Source organism: Oryx dammah, unplaced genomic scaffold (genome assembly GCF_014754425.2).
Source record: "Oryx dammah isolate SB20612 unplaced genomic scaffold, SCBI_Odam_1.1 HiC_scaffold_23, whole genome shotgun sequence".
Classification (NCBI taxonomy): Eukaryota; Metazoa; Chordata; class Mammalia; order Artiodactyla; family Bovidae; genus Oryx; species Oryx dammah.
Window position 1 is genome coordinate 65,123,260 of NW_024070207.1, and position 5,688 is coordinate 65,128,947.

At 35.5% G+C, this 5,688-nt stretch overlaps 1 non-coding gene across 1 annotated transcript; it reads right to left on the reverse strand.

The window, feature by feature from the left end:
* Window positions 1–2,445: 2,445 nt before the first annotated feature.
* On the reverse strand, window positions 2,446–2,552 carry LOC120882733. The gene has a single exon (XR_005725586.1). It is a non-coding gene; the product is annotated as a U6 spliceosomal RNA (small nuclear RNA).
* Between the last annotated feature and the right edge of the window lie 3,136 nt (window positions 2,553–5,688).

Consider the following 5,688-nt stretch of genomic DNA (forward strand, 5'->3'; position numbering starts at 1 on the left):
GTGCTCCTATGTTGGGTGCATATATATTTATAATTGTTATATCTTCTTCTTGGATTGATCCTTTGATCATTATGTAGTGTCCTTCTTTGTCTCTTTTCAAAGCCTTTGTTTTAAAGTTTATTTTATCTGATATGAGTATTGCTATTCCTGCTTTCTTTTGGTCTCTATTTGCGTGGAATATCTTTTTCCAGCCCTTCACTTTCAGTCTGTATGTGTCCCTTGTTTTGAGGTGGGTCTCTTGTAGACAACATATATACGCGTCTTGTTTTTGTATCCATTCAGCCAGTCTTTGTCTTTTGGTTGGGGCATTCAACCCATTTATGTTTAAGGTAATTATTAATAAGTATGATCTTGTTGCCATTTACTTTATTGTTTTGGGTTCGGGTTTATACACCCTTTTTGTGTTTCGTGTCTAGAGAAGATCCTTTAGCATTTGTTGGAGCGCTGGTTTGGTGGTGCTGAATTCTCTCAGCTTTTGCTGGTCTGTAAAGCTTTTGATTTCTCCTTCATATTTGAATGAGATCCTTGCTGGGTACAGTAATCTGGGCTGTAGGTTATTTTCTTTCATCACTTTAAGTATGCCCTGCCACTCCTTCCTGGCCTGAAGAGTTTCTATTGAAAGATCAGCTGTTATCATGATGGGAATCCCTTTGTGTGTTATTTGTTGTTTTTCCCTTGCTGGTTTTAATATTTGTTCTTCATGTTTGATATTTGTTAATTTGATTAATATGTGTCTTGGGGTGTTTTGCCTTGGGTTTATCCTGTTCAGGACACTCTGGGTTTCTTGGACTTGGGTGATAACTTCCTTCCCCATTTTAGGGAAGTTTTCAACTATTATCTCCTCAAGTATTTTTTTATGCTCTTTCTTTTTGTCTTCTTCTTCTGGGACTCCTATGATTTGAATGTTGGGGCATTTAACATTGTCCCAGAGGTCTCTGAGATTGTCCTCATTTCTTTTAATTAGTTTTTCTTTTTTTCCTCTCTGATTCATTTCTACCATTCTATCTTCTACCTCACTAATCCTATCTTCTGCCTCTTTTTTCTACTATTTGTTCCCTCCAGAGTGTTTTTGATCTCATTTATTGCATTATTCATTATATATTGACTCTTTTTAATTTCTTCTAGGTCCTTGTTAGACCTTTCTTGCATCTTCTCAATCCTTGTCTCCAGGTTATTTATCTGTGATTCCATTTGATTTCAAGATTTTGAATCATTTTCACTATCATTATTAGGAATTCTTTATCAGGTGGATTCCCTATCTCTTCCTGTTTTGCTTGGTTTGGTGGGCATTTATCCTGTTCCTTTACCTGCTGGGTATTCCTCTGTCTCTTCATCTTGTTTATATTGCTGTGTTTGGGGTGACCTTTCTGTATTCTGTCAGTTTGTGGAGTTCTCTTTATTGTGGAGCTTCTTCGCTGTGGGTGGGGTTGTACAGGTGGCTTGTCAAGGTTTTCTGGTTAGGGAAGCTTGAGTAGGTGTTCTGGTGGGTGCGGCTGGAATTCTTCTCTCTGGAGTGCAATGAAGTGTCCAGTAATGAGTTATGAGATGTCAAAGGGTTTGGAGTGACTTTGGGCAGCTTGTATATTGAAGCTCAGGGCTATATTTCTGTGTTGCTGGATAATTTGCATGGTATGTCTTGCTCTGGAACTTGTTGGCCCTTGGGTGGTGCTTGGTTTAAGTGTAGGTATGGAGGCATTTGATGAGCTCCTGTCAATTAATGTTCCCTGGAGTCAGGATTTCTCTGGCATTCTAAGGATTTGGACTTAAGCTTCCTGCTTCTGGTTTTCAGTCTTATTTTTACAGTAGTCTCAAGACTTCTCCATCTATACAGAACTGTTGATAAAATATCTAAGTTAAAGATGAAAAGTTTCTCCACAGTGAGGGACACCCAGAGAGGTTCACAGAGTTACATAGAGAAGAGAAGAGGGAGGAGGGTGATAGAGGTGAGCAGAATGAGATGAGGTGGAATCAAAAGACGAGAGAGCAAGCTAACCAGTAATCACTTCCTTATGTGTGCTCCACAGTCTAGACCACTCAGAGATGTTCACGGAGTTATACAGAGAAGAGAAGAGGGAGGAAGGAGACAGAGGTGGCCATGAGGATAAAGGGGGGAATCAAAAGGAGAGAGACAGATCCAGCCAGTAATCAGTTCCCTAAGTGTTCACCACCATCCAGAACACACAAAGAGATTCATAGAGTTGGGTAGAGAAGAGAAGGGGGAGGGAGGAGATAAAGACGACTTGGTGGAGAAAAAGGAGAGTCCAAAGGGGGAGAGAGCAGTCAAGCCAGTAATCTCACTCACAAGTAAAAATGGGTACTGACCATTGGGTTCTTAAAGGTACAAAGTTGATAACAAATACAAAAAAGAAAGATTAAAAATCTAGAGTAGATGTTGGATTTTCAAACATACAATATTAAAGAAAAAGAGGGAAAAAATCACACAAAAAAAGTATGGAATGCTTCACGAATTTCCGTGTCATCCTTGTGCAGGGTCCACGCTAATCTTCTCTGTATTGTTCCAATTTCTGTATATGTGCTGCCAAAGCGAGCACTATCATAACTTTTTAAATCAACTATACCTCTCTCTATATATAAATCCTTTGCCCAGTTTTTAATTGCCTGTTTTTATTGTTGTTCTTGAGGTTAGGAGTTCTTTTTATGTTCTATATACAGTGCCCTTATCAGACACATAATTTGCAAAAAATTTTCCCAAATCAGTGAGCTGTCTTTTAATACTGTTCATGGTATCATTTGAAGCATATGCTTTTAAACATTTTGATGCAGTCCAATTTATTTATTTTTTCTTTTGTTGCTTGTGATTTTGGTATCATATCTGTCACCATTATCCAAGCCAAGGTCATGAAAATTTACACCTAGGTTTTCTTCCAAGAATTTACTAGTTTTAATTCTCCCTTTAGTTCTTTGTTTCATTTTGAGTTTGTTTTTGTTTTTGGTGTGAGGTAAGTCTTGTTTATAGTGAATAAAAGAAATTTATTCTTTTGCATGTGGATATCCAGTTGCCTTAGCACCAATTTTTGAAACATACATACAAAAAAATCCCGGTTCCTTCTCCATTCAATTGCCTTAGCACCCTTGTTGAAAATCAACTGACTATAAATGTAAAAGTTTATTTCTAGATTCTGAGTTCAATATAATTGATCTATATGTTTACCTTCATGCCAATACTACAATCTTCTTCTTTTTTTTGGGGGGGGGTTCACTGTTTCTTTGTAGTGAGTTTTAAACTTTGGATATGTGAGTCCTCTAACTTTCTTCTTTATTTTGAGGATCATTTTTATTATTCTGAGTACATTGAACCACTGTATAAATTTGAGGACTAGTTTTGCAATTAAGAAGACCCTGGATACTTTGATGGGAATTGTGAAGAACCTATAATGAGTTTAAGGATGTTGATGTTTTTCAACACCTTAACACGTCACATGTTTTTGTTTAGTTCTTTTATAATTTTTAAGACAATGTTTATAGTTTGAAGAGTATTAGTTTTGCACCTCTTAAATTTATTCCTAGGTATTTTATTTTTATGATGATCTTGTAAATGGATTTGTTTTCTTAGTTTTCTTTTTGGTTTGTTCATCTCTATTATATAGAAATACAAGTGATTTTGTTATATTGACCTTGCATCCTGCAACAATGGTTAACTCATTTTTAGTCTATACTTTTTTAGAGGGTTTTCTATGTATAGAATCACATCATTTCCCAATTGGTATAGCTTTACTTCTTTTTTTTTCCCCATCTGAATTCTTTTATTTCATTTTCTTGTTTAAAACCTTCAATATATGATTGAATAGAAGTGATCAGAATGAACATCCTTATTTTATTCCTGATCTAAGAGGGGGGAGACCTTTCAGTCTGTCGTCATCAAGTATGATTTAAATTGTAAGTTTTTAATAGAGATCCTTTTAATCACATTGAAGAAATTCTTTTTCACTCTGTTTTAAAAAATCATGATGGGGTATTGAATCTTGTGAAATGTTTTTTATGCGTCTATTGAGATAATAATAAGTTTTTTGTACTTTACACTGTTGACATTGTGTATTATATTTGTTGATATACAGATGAAAACCAAACTTACTTCCTGGACAAAACCCACTTGATTAGGATGTATAATCCTTTTTATATAGTGCAAAATTTTGTTTGCTAGTAATTTGTTAAGGGTATTTGCATGTATATTTATAAGAGATGCTAGCTTGTCATTTTCTTTTTTTGTGACATTGTTTGTCTGATTTTGGTATCAGGGTAGTACTGACCTAACAAAATGAGCTGAGAAGTGTTTCCTCCTTTCTGTTTTTTTTTTTTTTAATTGCAAAATATGTATAACATAAAAATTATTGTTTTAACCATTTTCAGTGTACAGTTTTGTGATATTAAGTAAATGTAGGTAGTTATGCAACACCAAAATCATTCTTTTTTTATTATTTTCTAGTTTACTTATTGTCATTTAAAACACTTTTATTATTAGAGTATAATTGTTTTACAATGACGTGTTAGATTCTGCTGTATAATAAAATGAATCAGCTATATATATACATATATCCCCTACCTCTTGAGCCTCCCTGACACCCCCCATCCTACCCCTCTATGTCATCACAGAGCACAGAGCTGAACTCCCTGTGCTATATGGCAGCTTCCCACTAGCTGTCAATTTTACATATGTTAGTGTGTGGGCATCCCAGGTGGTGCTAAGTTAAATTACCCAACCACCAATGCAGGAGACATAAGAGAAGTGGGTTTGATCCCTGGGTCAGGAAGATCCCTTGGAGGAGGGCATGGAAACCCACTCCAGTATTCTTGCCTTTAGAATCCTATGGACATAGGAGCCTGGAGGGCTACATTCCATGGGGCCCTCAAAGAGTTGGACATGACTGAAGCAACTTAGCATGGAGTATATATGTATGTCAATGGTACTCTATCAATTTGTCCTACACTCTCTTCCTTGCTGTGTCAAAAGTCCATTGTCCACATCTGCATCTTTATTCCTGCCCTGAAAATAGGTTCATGTAGATTTCTTCTTCTAGATTCCATATACATATGTTACTATATGATATTTGTTTTTCTCTTTCTGACTTCACTCTGTATGACAGACCCTGGGTTCATCCACATCACTATATATGATCCAATTTCATTCTTATTTTGGCTGAGTAATATTCCATAGTGTGTGTGTGTATATATATATCTTCTTTATTCGTTCATCTGTTGGTGGACATTTAGGTTGCTTCTATGTTCTGGCTATTGTAAATAGTGCTGCAATGAACATTGGGGTACATGTGCCTTTTCAAACTATGGTTTTCTCAGGGTATATGCCCTCTAATGGTATTGCTGGGTCATATGGTAGTTCTATTTCTATTTATACCAGACACAAAAATAAACTCAAAATGGATTAAAGACCTAAAGGCAAGGCCAGACACTATAAAACTCTTAGAGGAAAACATAGACAAAATATTCTTTGACATATATCACAAAGTATTTGACACACCTCCTAGAGTAATGAAAATAAAAATAAACCAATGGGAACTAATTAAACTGAAAGTAGCTTAATTAATTTAATAAACTAATTAAATTTCTTTGCATAGCAAAGAAAATCATAAACAATATGAAAAGGCAATCCTCAGAAAATATTTGCAAACAATGCAATGGACAAAGGATTAATCTCCAAAATATACAAGCAGC